At 44.3% G+C, this 15,254-nt stretch overlaps 1 long non-coding RNA gene across 2 annotated transcripts in view; it reads right to left on the reverse strand.

Moving 5' to 3' along the window:
* LOC142579822 (uncharacterized) overlaps positions 1-14,740 on the reverse strand; it is an 83,174-nt gene extending 68,434 nt beyond the window's left edge. The window contains exons 1-3 of one of the 2 annotated variants that reach the window (XR_012827469.1): positions 14,347-14,740; positions 8,513-8,562; positions 6,742-7,987 (exon numbers count right to left, since the gene is read on the reverse strand). This is a non-coding gene — a long non-coding RNA (uncharacterized LOC142579822). Of the gene's footprint in view, positions 1-6,741; positions 7,988-8,512; positions 8,563-12,184; positions 12,718-14,346 lie in introns of those variants that run through there. The other variant, XR_012827470.1, reaches the window with a different exon arrangement.
* Between the last annotated feature and the right edge of the window lie 514 nt (positions 14,741-15,254).

Raw genomic sequence — 15,254 nt, forward strand, 5'->3', positions numbered from 1 at the left:
AGCTCTGTTTACATTTTTGCTTCTTTGTATTGTGCCCCTGATACATTACACAAGGAAGTTACTCCAAATTTACTTTTAACCTGCTACAGAACCTGTTTTGATTTCTCTTGGCCATTCCCAGCACAGGCTTGATCGTATTTGTCCGTTAGTGACAAAATGTCCTGTGATGTATTTCAGTCACTTTCAACTTTTTTTACTTTAATAGAGTTATAATTACATAAGGTGTAATATTTTGTCATAGGTGGATTGCAAGTGCAAGCAAGCAAGCACCTCTAACCACATGGAAGAGGAATACGGTTCACGCTACAGACAGAGACATTCCCGGCACATATTCAAGGAGCTCTTTGTGCAGACCCCCACCATGCCTTTCTCCTACAGATAGACGAGAACTGGTGCGATGTGTGGCAAGGGAAATGATGAAAACTTCTCGGCCAAACCAAGAACTGATCAGAAGTGTCGCTGAGGAGCTCACGATAAGATTTCCCAGGGCATTTAAAGACAGAAGCGTCAACGAAAAACTGTTGGGCCATGGGTATGACTCTCTGTTTCAGCAACTGGAGAGCCGAATAGAAAATGTGGAAAGCGGCCAGCATCGTTGCAAGCAGTAGCTTCCAGAAGGAACAGCAAGTTCACATATGGCTGCCTAAACTGGCAACTGCCCAAAGATGGTCCAGGAGTAGAAGATATTGGCAGTGAGATAGAGTTTTTGAAACAAGAAGGGCAGAAGACCACACGAGAGTTTGACACACCTTTGGTAATGAAGTACATGGAAGAGACATATGCACAGCAGTGAAAGCATTTATAAACTCAGAGCCAGTACACAGCACAGAAGAAGTCGCAAAAGAATGGCCATTTATATTTCACAGGCCCTTCTTTTACCACCATGCCAATAAACTTATTGGTAAAGATGTACAAGTAAGCACTAACTTGCTGCTCTAGTGAGAAATGAACCTGGCAGATGGCTTTAGCATAGATGTTAGATTGAGTAAGTGTTTTGCTGTATTTCCAGTTCAAATCTGCTAAATAGCTTCTTTCTCAATGCTTGTAGTTTTTCCAATCACAATGTGCTGCTTGAAGTTGAGACAAGTTACTCTTAGAAGTAGTGAAACATCAGGCATGCTATTGTAACTTATTTAGTGATGCTCAAAACAGCACTTCAGTCTTGTGTCAGACAATATATGAACATGTGTGAGCTAGTATGTTATAACTTTATTTTTGTGTTTGCCTATGGATTGTGGAATGACAGCACAACAAAAAGTCGGGCCCCACTTTTTTTGTTCCTTCAACAAAGGTAATTGATTTTCTATTCCAGGCTACATTTGAAAGCCACCTGCAGCCATGCTCTTCAGGCTTGCTGACCTGCCTACAATCTTCATCAAAGCAAGACATTGTGTACTTGATGGTCCGACAAAAAATTGAAGAGGAGAACGGCAACGAAAAAGCAAAACAACACGTAGTAGTATCACTTTTGGCAGCGGCTTTTGGGGAAAGGAGTGAATTCCTCTTCAAAGTTTTGGATGTGAGTATGAGCTATGCACTGCAAGGGAGGTTTTGGCATAAATGTTTAATAATGCATAGCGATGATTGAATCGCAGTGTTGCCTTTGATAGTAATATGGCAGTCTGGTCACATTTTCTCTAGCTCTGGTCCTTGAATCCCAGAAGTAATGATGTGTTGCTGATTCTGTGGTTACATTTCTTGTCTTGCCTAACCTTTGGCACACATTAGTGCACTTCAAGCAGCAAACCTCTTTCTGCCCAAGCTAGCACGTCTTTAGCTTCTGTAATTTCCCACAAGTCGCATATCAAAGGACAGACGCTTCTGTGCTTTTGCGTGTCTTCTCTTTTTGTGGGGTGTCTGATTTCGCACTTGTTACCACAAGCACTTCTAGCAACTGATTTGTACGAAAACCTTTCTGGTCCATGCAAACATAATGAGTAGTTGTGTATATTATGTGGTACTAACTGCATTTCTTCAGAAGAAGAAACCAGAGCTCAGTTCTATCGCGAATGATCACAAGGCTAGTTGGATACATGTGCACTACTGTACAGTGCAATTTCCTTGCGCACACTGACACTGCAGAGGTAACTATCTGGGACACGCACAAGTGGCATATCGCACGCACACACTTCAGTCATGCCGGCGGTGGAAGCAGGCGTTTCTGGCAGGAGCCTGCAGTTTTAACGGCCACTGCTACGTGGCTTTCAGTGGCGCCCCTATAGGCACTGCGCAAGCCGTATGTTTGCCGTCAATACTGTCGCACACAACTATGTGGTTGTTAAGTAACTATCAGCGAAAGAGGAATTTATTAATCTGCCGAACCAACGTTGTTTAGTCACTGACCTCACGTTTGAACTGCTGGACACGCGTGTGAATTTGTGTTAAGGCACCTTTTGTGCTGCAGCACGAATATTTTATTGAACTACTGCAGCAAGATGAATCAAAAATATTGGATACCAATGCTAAGGGAAAGAAGAGAAAAGCTGAAACTCTGCGGAATAAGGCAGCTGTTTCCTTGTAAATAAATGCATGACATTTCATATCCCATTTCTAAACTTATTTGAGTTGTCAATAAGTGGACTGCAGTAATTAGTGCCTTGAAAGTGAAATTATTCATTTAAGCATAATCTAGACTGGAATAAGCACACGTGCCCCAATAACATTGTTCATATGCAACTGTGAAGCTAATTGAGTATGTTACATTCTTCACAAGAACCATAAGTACAAAAATACAGAAGGAAAAGATTTTATGGGGTCAACTTATTTGAAGTAATGTGCAAAAAACATACATTACAAAGAAGACAAAGTGCGATGCTATAAAAAGCTGCTGGCCTCAATACCTGCGCAAGCTTTACAAAGCTGCTTTGTATCTGTGCCTCTAAATAAATGCTGTGTAAGGTGCCTGCCGCTCATTCCAGTTTCGACTGAGGAAAAAGTGTGGAGTGGTCAATGAAAGCATACTGCTGATAGGTGAACCTAGCCGCGATTCCTTCAATGTCGCCATCAGTGGTGATGACTGTGGGCCTCTTCGCACTACGTCACAGGGCAAGTGCTGAGGCCTTAGTAGTCTAGGGAGTGTTGGCTGAGCCAACGCCTCCTAGAACTTTCAAGGCCTGCGCCCTCTTTGGTGACGTCAGCAACCGCCGTCCTATGTTCCCGATGACCTACCCTGCCAATGCCTCCTAGAAGTGGTTTGGCCGCCCCCGCCAGTTCCCTGTACCGGCCTTTCCGTCCCGTCACCTCCTGGCATGCACTTTTCCTTTCTTTCGGCGGGCGGCTAGTTTGTCGAGACAGTCATTTCCATGCAGTTCTCTCACCCTTACTGCGGCATGCAGGCTTCGACATGCCGAACAAGTGTTGTGTGCCCATGTGTTCAAGCAACTACACGACTGGAAACAAGGTGCAAGTATTTTCGTTCCCAAGGATGAAGCACTCTACCAGAAGTGGCTTAGCGAGATTCCTCAAAAGGATTTTGTGCCTACAGCCAACAACAAGGTATGAAGCAATTTTTCTTTGTTCTCAAAAACATACGGTATATGAGGGAGCCATGAAATAAGTTATAATGATCGACCTTGTTATTATATTGTATCACGTGGGCAATCCGGTGCATTGCACATTTGCCATTGTAATGCAGGTGTGCACCTTACACTTCCACGTGTCCTGGCTTGAGGATACATCATCGTACTCCGATCCCCAAACAGAAAAGGTGCTCAAAGTCCCTCTAAAAGTGCCACAAATGCGCCTTGGATCAGTGCCATCTCAGTTCCCTGGCTGCCCTTCGTATCTGTTGAAGCAAGATGCCTACCCAGCAAGGGAATCCCCCCAGATGCCAAGAAAATGTGCCTGGAGGCAGCAGGTCTTGCTTGTGCTATTGAAGAGTCCACAGCCTTGTACCTCAAGGAACAAACGCAGTGCGAATTTGTGTCACTTCAAGAAATTATGGAGCGCTTAAAGAAAAAATGTATTCCAGGGGAATGGACTATAGGCCTCGTGCACCGCCTATAGAGGCGCCACTGATAGCCACCTAGCGGGCGCTTCCAACAATACGCGCGGGAGCAGTAGCAGACGACAACGCTTTGCAGCAAGGGTGACTGAAGTTCGCGGCTGCGATTTGTCCTTTGTTCGGGCGCCAGACTGCTTCTTCTGCGGTGACAGCTGTAGGGAAGACGCAGACCTCTGTGGGAGCGGGTATGAACAAGATGTTACCGGTGTTTGGGGCAACATGGTCCACATACGCGCCAGGTGCGTCCCGCAGACAAACGCCATGAAGACCATTTACATGAAGTGGAGCTCATGTAAACTAGCCGACAAATTTTGTTGACTAATGCGATGTCTCGACCGTGTTTTTTTCTTTAATTCTACCCTTGCCGTAATGCTGCTTCTGTACTTCAATAATAAGCACCCGTCGTTAGTGCAGACTTAGATAACAAATCCGCACGGTGCGATGTCTGCATATGCCGTTGTGATTTTTCTGCCGATGAATACATGTGACGCCGCCGAATAAGTGTAGTGAAAGTCGCCTGAAGAAGAATAATTGCGAATTTATTGATAGAAACGCGTACACTGTAGTCAACGAAGCCACCAAACGCACGGGTTAATAAAAGCGCGTGTTAGCGCTGTACCGCCGATGAACTGCCGTTCGCGCTGCAGTTTTTGCAATTTCAAATTCCCTAAGGGAGCTGCTTGGAAACGTACAAAGTTATAGTCTAACGTTGCAGTACTTTTTTTAAATGTTACTAGAGAGAGGTGCCACATGATATATTTAAAGGCAGAGCAGCGCCAGTTAAATTAGATCCAGCGCTGGCGGCAAGGCCGGGTTTAGTCCTATGCGGCGTAAGCATAACAAGAAATAATTCAGTTGAGTACAAAATTCACTTGCAAGAAGCGACTACGTTGTGAAACAAACAAATTACTCGGCATGTTAAGTCTGCTCTGACAGCATCAACGTGTGATGACTTACCAAACGTGACGCGAACTATTCATCGAAAAATGGATCAGCGAAAAATGGACCAAAATACCATATGCAGCAACTATTCGCAATTCTCGCCCTGAGCTACCTATTTTCTAAACACATTTCCCAAAAAACCACGATATCTAAGATGCCCTCGGGCGAAATGAATAAAGCTGTTAAAGAAGCGCTTGCTTGGTGTCATTCCGATAAGACACAGCGTGATTTATACCCTTTACAAACGAGGCAGGGTGAAAACCTCGCAGCCCAAAAGAATCAAGAGTTATGCATGAAGCAACTAGCAACAGTTAAACATGTGCGAAGCCACGCATAAAATAGATGTAAAAACATGAAGTCCGCGACAGCTGGTGCGAGGATTTACCGGGCCACATAAAACTAACAATTTCAGTTCTTGCAAACTTATGTAGCTTTAACATACAACACAATGCGCTCATGCAGTCGTGCTGCCTAGCTAGCCCAACGCGGTAAAGAAGCGGAAAACAATATAGGCGGCAAACGGCATTCCGAACTTTAGCAAAATGCCTTTAAACCACATGCTGCACTGCAGAAGGAATTCGTCGCTTACGCGTCTAACTACAATTGAGTAAAAAAATATTAATAAAAGAAACCGAAGCGACGAAGGAAAGGATGAGAACAAGAAATTTCGCGCCGAAGCGACGATCCATTGCCACCGTTTCTCCTGCTGATGAGGCTTTGCGGGGAATAATTAGAACCCTATCGCCGGCACGTTTTCGCCGGTATTTGAGCCCCCCACCCTGCAACAATTCTTCTTCGACATTCTTCGGAAGCTTTGGCCATCCCACACATGCGAAGGGTGTTGCCTATTTTGCTCTCAAAACACAAATAAGACGGAGAAGCACTATCAGCGACGCAGCAAACTACGGCGTGCTACGGCGCGCGGCTCGCTCCTCTCCCGTGCGTTCCGCGCAAGGCCGCCACCAGTGGCGCAGCCATCGGTGTGCACGCCACCTATAATATATCACCCGAACTGTACAATGTTCCTGAATATTGTAAATGAAAGCTCGCCTGTTCTCCTGTCCTCTGTTACTGTTTTTGAAGACCTTTGTATCATTGCATGTTTTCATGGTAACTCAGTAAAATGCATAGGAGACTGTGTGGTTCCGGACGACATCAGTAATATCAATGTCCTACTTGATATATTAAATAAGTTGCAGCAGAATGTCCATGAAAATAGGAAGGACACTGTCAAGTTTTTGAGGGAGCAAGTGTTAGTTGAGAAAGAAAGATTGCAGCACTCTTCGCAAACAATGGTGCTCACTTGCATATTGCACACTATATCTCCTCATGTTTACAAGAGAATGCCACAAAGTTCCTTCAGCCAAAAAAACAGAGGCATGTTGTTAAGCAACTGGTAATCGAAACCTTGCCAGAGTTTGAAGACCTAGTGACATGCTCGAATGGGCACGATCCAAGTTTGCTGACTAGCATGATTGCAAAGTGCTCAATGAAGATCATGTTAAATAACTAATATAAGCAATGGAACGATGCGGCGGCTGCTGCGAAAGCTGACACAAAAGTGCGACAACTGAAAACGTTAACTTCGAATTGCAGTGCTGTTTGCGGTTTTTATGTGTTATATAGTGTAATTTCATATTGTTGTCTTTTTGTGAATATGTGAAACACCATTATTTTTTAGATTTTCTGGTTTCTTTAGTTGTGGCGTTCTCCACTCGCGTCGCATAGGTTCCCTTCAGAAAAAGAAACATGGCCTACTCATCAACAGCACCTTTCTTTTCCTGCAATAGCTTGCCACTTAGGATTTTCAAGAAGCTGAAGAACCAAAACCTGTCAAAACAATTGAAGCAAGTGGTCTGCAACGTGTACACCCACGTCAGACTGACACAAGCAAAACTCTCCGTCATTTCCGCATGTCAGTCAGTTAGCCAGCTTACTGGCATAAGCGAGCGTACTGTTGCACGGCTCAAGGCGGAGGTTCTGAGTAGTACCTTGAAGTCCCCAAAGCATAAAAGGCTTCGTTTCGCGACTGGAACACCACCTAAAGTTACCGGAAAGACAAGAGTACAGCGGTACGATAGTTTCACCCTTTATGCTCTATGACAGAAAGTACATCAGTACTTCATTCGCAACAAGGCGCCAACTGCAGAAAAGATCCTCAGCAATGTAACCAGTGACTGCGACATGGGGCTGCTGAAGCTGAATGTCAGAATGATGCACAGGCTTTTCAATGAGGTTGGATTTGCTATTCGGAAGTGAAAACATAACTGTGTGCTTCTGGAAAGGGAGGACATCATAATGTGCCGGCAGAAAAATCTGCGGACCATTCGAGAAATTTGAAAGTGCAAACGTTACGTACAGTTGCTGCTTTGATTTGTTGGGCAAAGCAATAAATATCAGTGCTGGCAATTAAAACACAAATGCTGTATGTAAACATTCGGAGTTGAAAATGCAGGAAGAGGAAATAACTATGGAAGTTCGCATACAGCTAAATATTTAATTTTTAATAATAACACCGCTCCTCATACATGCTGGTGTTCATTTTGGTTTGTATATTTTTTCTGGCCCGGTTCTGCATCCGTGCCTCTTATGTGTATTTTGTCTGTTCCGGTACAGCAAAGGAAGGGACAAGTATGTATCGACGTGTTCTAATGAATTATGGATAACTCTCAATGGCGGCATTTCGCTGGTCATGTGGGCGATGGACCTTCTGCGAACATTTTTATTTTGGTATATTGCAGTGCCACCAAAAGCCACAGATACCTGCCTGCACGGTATAATGATGTTAGGTGCATGCCATAAATGCCTTCTCTGTCATAACTGACCTCTCTCACAAAAAGATATGACGCATATTTATCTTTCTTTTGCAGGACTACATATTACCTCGACGAGACATGGATGAATGCTGGGCACACATAAGATAAGGTTTGGGAACGTGGGAAGAAACCACTGTGTCATCACATGAGGGCACCTTTGGCAAGGGTCTCACAACTGGGCTTCCTGCACCAAGCGGCTAAGGTGGTCGGCTCATCCTCCTTCATGCTGGAAGTGAAAAGGGCTTTGTGGATGGGGCACATCTCGTTTTCCGGGCAAAAAAAGAAGTAATGGGTACCTATTTTCTTCTTATATTTTTAAATCTTCAACTTCACATTACTGCTAGAGTCAATTTTCAACTTCGACCATTTTACTTCCAGACTCCTCTTCACCAGCCATTGTTTCCACTAGGTACAAGTCGTGGGGTATCTTCTCTAATGTCTGTGCACAACTTAAGCTCAAATAGCAGTTAGCCATCTTCATGACAGCTATGTCGTTTCACTAGCACAATGCCAACAAGCTTCTAGTAGGATGGGATTCTCACTAGCATTCTTTATTTTTTTTTTTAACAGAGAGCATAACTGTAGACAACACAGCCCACAATTACTTTTTTTTTTACTTTGACTGCTTTCATGCACGGTAAACTAGAAACCCTAGAAGCCCTCTTGTATACTAGCACCATCACTTGTGACATGCCGTGTTTAAAAAAAATGTTAAATTAACACATATCTGATGACAGGAGTCGGCGCTTACCCTTTCATGTCTTCCATGTGTGCCGTCGCTATTGTGAAGCACTGTTGACGCTAGTGAGGGAGAATCAGTACACACAAGTCAAGACACATTCACTTGTGTCAACAAAAGGACACACACTATTATCAACCATAGTGCAACACCACTTTATGGATGTTCTTGCAGCCTTTAACATTTCTTATATGGTGGAGAACATTCGCTTTGCAGCACCTCAGCTTGTTTTCACTTGCTAGTGTGCGCATAGTAAGGCTAATGAAAATGTCTACAGCTTACACTCGGTGTCATGCAATTTTTACTCGAAAATGTAGAAAACAGGCTAACAGACATACAATCATGAGTCATCATTGGTGCCAGTTCAGCATGTTCATCATCCATCGTTACAAGCAGGCACCATGACGGCACTGCAGTTTTCTTAAGCCGCAATAATTTTCGCTCTGCTGTAGATGCTCGTGGGTTTGAGAAGTACAAAATCCGGTGACATAAGGACATGAAAGGAGTTAGTGATTAAGGCTAAGGCCTCACCATTAACCAGCATTAAAGAAGATAGAGGGAAGTGCGCAAGATAAACATTGCACTATAGCTGATCTTGGAACAATGCTTGATGAAGCAACAGGTACAAAATTCACAGAAAAAAAATTTAATTATAGAAGACACCATAAGTCAGCAAGCACTATAAGTGCCAGTTATTTATTAAAAATTAGGCATACATCTGCTAAGATACATTAGTTTGCTGTTTGTCAAGACAACAGACATATATAGCACTTGCACACCTACAAGCCTCTTTCTGAGCACAAAATACCTGAAACCTAACACCTCCTTGTGGAGAGAGCATTAAAAAGTAATGATAGTAATCATGCTAGTCAATACTGGAATGCATAGATACACTGGTTAGCCAAGTGGCAACTGACAACACCTAGTTCACAACACTATATGGTATTCATCAAATGTGTTGTACACATGGCCACAAAAGCTTATGGACCACAAGATCTCAGAAAACTTTCAATTCCCGAGCAGCCTGTAGCATTAGCCAGTAAAACTGTATACGGCAATGTTGTTAGCATATTCTAAACGAAGACCAAAATGCAAATACTACTCTGCATTGTGAGGCTGCAGAAATATTAGATTTTTCCTAGATTTCATGGTTCGTAATATTTTGTGGCCAGCTGTACATGTACCCATTGCTCTGAACAACACAGCATAAGCCAGAGCTAAAAAAAAAAAGCTTTTGTACAGCACCTTTATTCTGTACAGAACAGAGAGCAAAGTAGTTCTTTGAGAAGCTTCTCTAGTTGTGTTACTGACAGAACATCTTCATCACTATCATCATCATCAGCCAATTTTATTTCCACTGCAGGACGAAGGCCTCTCCCTGTGATCTCCAATTACCCCTGTCCTGTGCCAACCAAATCCCAACTAGTGCCCGCAGATTCCCTAATTTCATCATCCCACCTAGACTTCTGCCATCCTCAACTGCACTTTTCTTGGCACCCATTCTGTAACCCTAATGATCCATCGGTTATCTAGCCTACGCATTACATAACCTGCCCAGCTCCATTTTTTCTCTTAATGCCAATTAGAATATCGGCTATACCCGTTTGCTCTCAGATCCAAACCACTCTCTTTCTGTCTCTTAACGTGATGCCTAGCATTGTTCATTCCATCGCTCTTTGCACGGTCCTTAACTTGTCCTCAAGCTTCTCCGTCAGTCTCCAAGATTCTGCCCCATATGTCAGCTCCGGTAAAATGCACTGATTGTACACCTTCCCTTTCAATGATAACGGTAAGCATCCAGTCAGGAGCTAACAATGCCTGCCGTATGCGCTCCAACCCATTTTTATTCTTCTGTGAAAATGACCAGGGTTCCCTGTGAGTAACTGACCTAGGCAAATATACTCCTTCATTGACTCTAGAAGTTGACTGGTGATCCTGAACTCTTGTTCCCTTGCCCTGTTATTCATCCTTATCTTTGTCTTATCTTCATCACAATATCTTCATGCCAGTGTTTCAGAGGTGGGATAACAGAATATTGCTACATTCCCCTGCAAATGTTTTCAGGTGGCAAATTACAAGGTGCAAGTAGCTGCCACTGCAGTAAATCCACCGATTTCCTTGCCAGAAGTGACAAAATAGTGAAGCTGGCAGTGTCTGCAGTTTCCAGACTTGAAACATGCGTTTCACTCTGTTCCAAAACTAGAACTGATCTGCACTGTCGCAACTTTTATTAAGGACAAGGACTTGCAGAATTTTCAGAATGCAGCATTTCTATATGAAAATTTTCAGGAATTACTTAGCTTTCCCCTTGAACCCATACTAGTCCATTTTTAATGACAGTGGTGCTGTTCAGTGGGGGCAGGGTTTGCACAGGGTCATGCACAGCCTCTACTATATCATGCAATGCTTTACCTCCTTCCAGTTAGATGCATTGATGTTAATGGCTTTACAGTCGTCATCAATAAGTTGTGTGGGTACATCCACAATGCAAATAAAGTGATGGGAAGATGCGGGCATCTGCTGCTTGTTGGTTTTTTTTTTGTTAACCCAGGAAATGCCGGCATGAATGTGCTGCATTGTGAATGATGCTGAAAGAAAGCCATTCTGCTCAAAGAACTACACCACTTTATTAAAGCGAAAGCTTTACTGGCCTCGAACGTGTGATTTCGCCGTGGATGTGCTCCAAGGAGGCACATGACGCCACCAATGCGTGCCTCGCCGCTGATATTTCTCTCTCTCTTGCTCCCTAGTCACTACTGCACATGCGCCACTAGTAGCACCGAGCCACCGGTGTTCTGCAGCTGCGCAGCGCCGCGCCTTTCCGCCGCCACCGTTTGGTATGACATCACACCGCGTTCCTCGGCGTTCCTCCCCGCGTTCCTCTGCTCGCTTCGCCAGCTGCGTCGCATGCCTGATAACGTGTCGGAGGATTGAAAAGGAAAGCACGCAGGCACCGCAACCACAGTTGAGGCGGCAGTGTTGACGGCGACAATTCTGATAAGCAGGAGGAGGCATGGAATCGACATCGGAACGAGATGAAAAGGAAACAAATCGCCCAGGAAACAGACAAACAACGCGCTGAATGACTGGCTAAACGCCACAACATAGCTAGACAACCAGACTAACCTGGACTTGCAATCAAAATTAACCAAGGCTAACCATGCTATGCCTTAGCTTTCGCTACATATATCCTGGCACAGCCGAGCTAAGCCACTCCCAATTTTGTTTCTGCGCAGTAGCAGAGTAGCACTCAAAATTTCCTTTTGGAAGATACCACTTCAGACAAGCTGGGATGTGTGAGAATGACAGGTTGCAAAAGCATTGCGAACTCATGGAGGTGAGGGCCACTTACAGTGGACAGTTGTAAAATGTGTCTGTGTGCTCTAGAACTCACGCATAATTTTAACAGTGCTTCACAAATCAATACACCTGGAAATACCTTCAGGCCTTTCACAGTGAAAAACAGGCCAAGAGGTGTGTCAGCCCTGGGACTCTTCAATTTGTCGTCCCGGGCAGCCTAGGACTGTCAAAAATCTGCGTACACCAATGCTCACTGGATGCTCAAGGCAGTAGGTCTAGAGCACTCCCGGGCAGGCCAATTTTTCCAGGGATGACACATTGAAGAGGCCCATAGTGCCTGTCATTCCAGGAAGTACAAGCCCAGAAAATTTCTCATTATATTACCTAGAGGGAAATCTGACGCTAGTGTGCTGTGGAAGGCCGGTATATTGTGACTTCAGATTGGCATCATTCTTGGAGAGCCAGGACACCTTGATGACGCACCTGGCAAGCACCATTCCATCTGTCACAATGATTCATTTTCTACTAAAACAGCACGTAAAAAGTTGTTTAAGCATTATTACACAAAAACATGTTTTGTTTAATTATGAGAACTTGTTATTGAATGTACAACTACATGAAACGTAAAAAGTATCCGCGGGCCGCTAAAGTTGGAGGATAGACGACAAGATTCGCGCTCGCTTTGGAACAGTTTGTTGTCTGTTCTTGCTTTTCTTTGCTTGGTTATGCATTGTAGGTGAATAAACTTCACTGGAAGATGTAATATTTGTTTATTTATTTATTTATTATACCTCAAAGACCCCAGAGATGGGGTATTACATGAGGGATCGGCTTAGTTTAACAAAACAGTGATTCGAGAGCAGCCTTGAAGTGAGGAGCGTCGGAGTGGTGCGTTATGTCGGCAGACAGACCGTTCCAGTCCCTGGTGGTTTTCACAAACAATTATTGTAGATGAGAGGTAGTCTGCGCAGGGGGAGGATACATGGCTTTGCTGTGGTTGAAAACCACACTGTGGTTGTAACCACATGCGTGAATGAAAACCTTTTATGAAGATTTTACTTTAAGAATGCGTTATTTGTGTTGCCATATCCACATTTTAGACTAAGCCTTTTGCAACACCAGCCAACACAAGCCTCACAGACACAAATATCACCATTCCCATGACAGCACAGCGGCCCCTAAGAAAGTCTCATTGACGATGGCACCAGATTTCCCTCAAGGTGTTATATTAAGAAACTTTATGTACAAGCTGGTCTACATTTACAAATGTACATGTAAACTTACACTTAAACAGTTTCATTCACAGAGGTACCTGGAGTTGCTTTGTAAAATTTTGTTGTTGCTTTGAATGCCTTTTCTACATGTTAATTCCTTAGCACTGTTCCACAGTAAATCGTATTCATTGTACAAAATAAGGTGATAGTTAAAGAACAATTCGTGCACTGCCTGCACAGTGACCCAAGAGGCAAAGGAAACATTCAGAAAACGAGAAGCTTAAAAGATCGCACTTTACTGCAGCTTCAATAAGTGCTGCACGCATACTAGATAGGTTGGCATTGTTATCAATGTCCTAATGCATGGTTAAATCAATAAGTGGTGTACACATTGCCCCATGCAAATGAATCAACTGAGTGAGTTCGTAAGGTATCAATGATAAAAATTATCCTCATTCGATGTACTGGGGAATCAACAATACACGAAACATCTTGCAGGCAGCTGGTTATCCAAGATCATTCAGGGCACTTTAAGGAGTTAATTAAATTTTAATTCTGGGGTTTAACCTGACAAAAAGGGGTGAGGATTATGAGGCACGCCATAGTGTAGGACTCCGGATTAATTTCAACCACCTAGCGTTCTTGAATATGCACCCGATGCAAAGTGCACGGGCGTTTTCGCATTTCGGGGGGTGAAATGCGGCAATGGCGGCCTGGATTTGATATCGCGAACTTGTGCTTCGCAGCGCAAAGCCACTAAGCAACCCGGCGGGTTTCTTAGGAGTTACTAGATGGGCGAACGTGTTTGTATTAAGTAAGCAATGCGTGTTATGCAAGCCTCTGTGTGACGACAGAAGCAAGACGTCATGTTAATCAAGCTCGTCATGACATGCATGACATGCCATCCATGTCATGTCTTCAATGCATGCTGTCATGACATTCATATCGTGTCGTGCGCGTCATGCGATTCATGACATGCATGCACCTCACACAAATCCTGATATGATCCAGTTAAAGAAACGACCACGACGGAATCACGAAGGCGTAAAAGGCCAGATGATAAAGTGCCTAACGTTGACATAGAATGCTTCGCATTAAAATAGCAGGTCAATGACACAAAGGTGGTTAGTTGGTTCCTCGGTGAACTGGCACAATTCATTCTGGGGTTTCGGCCAAAGACCTCTCAAAGAAAGTGAGTCTCGTCGTATTTTCTTTGAGTCCTTGTCATGTTCGTGCTCGTTTTTCGAATTATGTCTCCTCATGCAATTTGCAACGACGAATACAACGGCCGCGCACGTTGTGATCTATACGGACGAGTCAATGAATGTTTACCCTTGAAGTCGTTGTCGACGAAGTTCGCGCTGCACAACCGCGACAGCGGCTCGTCGATGCAGAGTCTCAACATCGATTCTCTTCTCTTGACCACATCATTCGGAAAGCAATGAAGACTAATCTTTCCTTTAAGCGCTCACTTCGCACACTGCGGCACGCAAGGAGCGTCGGTATTTCCTCGCTTCTTCCATCGCGCACATCTTGACAAGCCGCAGAAACACACACCAACCAACATTAGCGGACCAAAATGCTGCCTGCAATGCTCCACTAAACACGTCTCGTCGTGGAATTGTCCACATGTGGGTTCTCGCGAACAACTGAGCCCGGCATGTGCTGACCATGCCTGCGAATAGCCCGTACTACCCTACCCGTACCACGCCACAACCTGCGCAAACTTTTCTCAGCTTCTGTCGGATTGATCCGGTGGCGGGAAGCGCCTCAAACGGCGTCATGGATGAATGGATGGATGTTATGAGCGTCCCCTTTGGAACGGGGCGGTGATTGCTCCACCAAGCTCTTTATACGCGCCGTGCACGCCGACGGACGCACCACTGGTGGCGGCCTTGCGCAGAACACACGGGAGAGGAGCCTGGCGCGCGCCGTAGTTTGTTGTGTCGTTGATCGTGATTCTCTGTCTTATTCACGTTTTCAGAGCAAGATAGGCAACACCATTCGCACGTGTGGGGTGGCCAAAGCTTCAGGGAATGTCGAAGAAGAATTCATCTTTAAAACTTATTGTGCGCAAGCAAACAGGAACGAAGAATAGAAGAAACACAAGGACGAGCACTTTCCTTGTGTTTCTTCTATTCTTCGTCCCTGTTTGCTTGCGCACAATAAGTTTTAAAGATGAATTTATTCCAACTAGGCCGACTCGCAGTCTCGCAGTCTTGCGAAGAAGAATTGTTGCA

Source organism: Dermacentor variabilis, chromosome 4, assembly GCF_050947875.1.
Source record: "Dermacentor variabilis isolate Ectoservices chromosome 4, ASM5094787v1, whole genome shotgun sequence".
NCBI lineage: Eukaryota > Metazoa > Arthropoda > Arachnida > Ixodida > Ixodidae > Dermacentor > Dermacentor variabilis.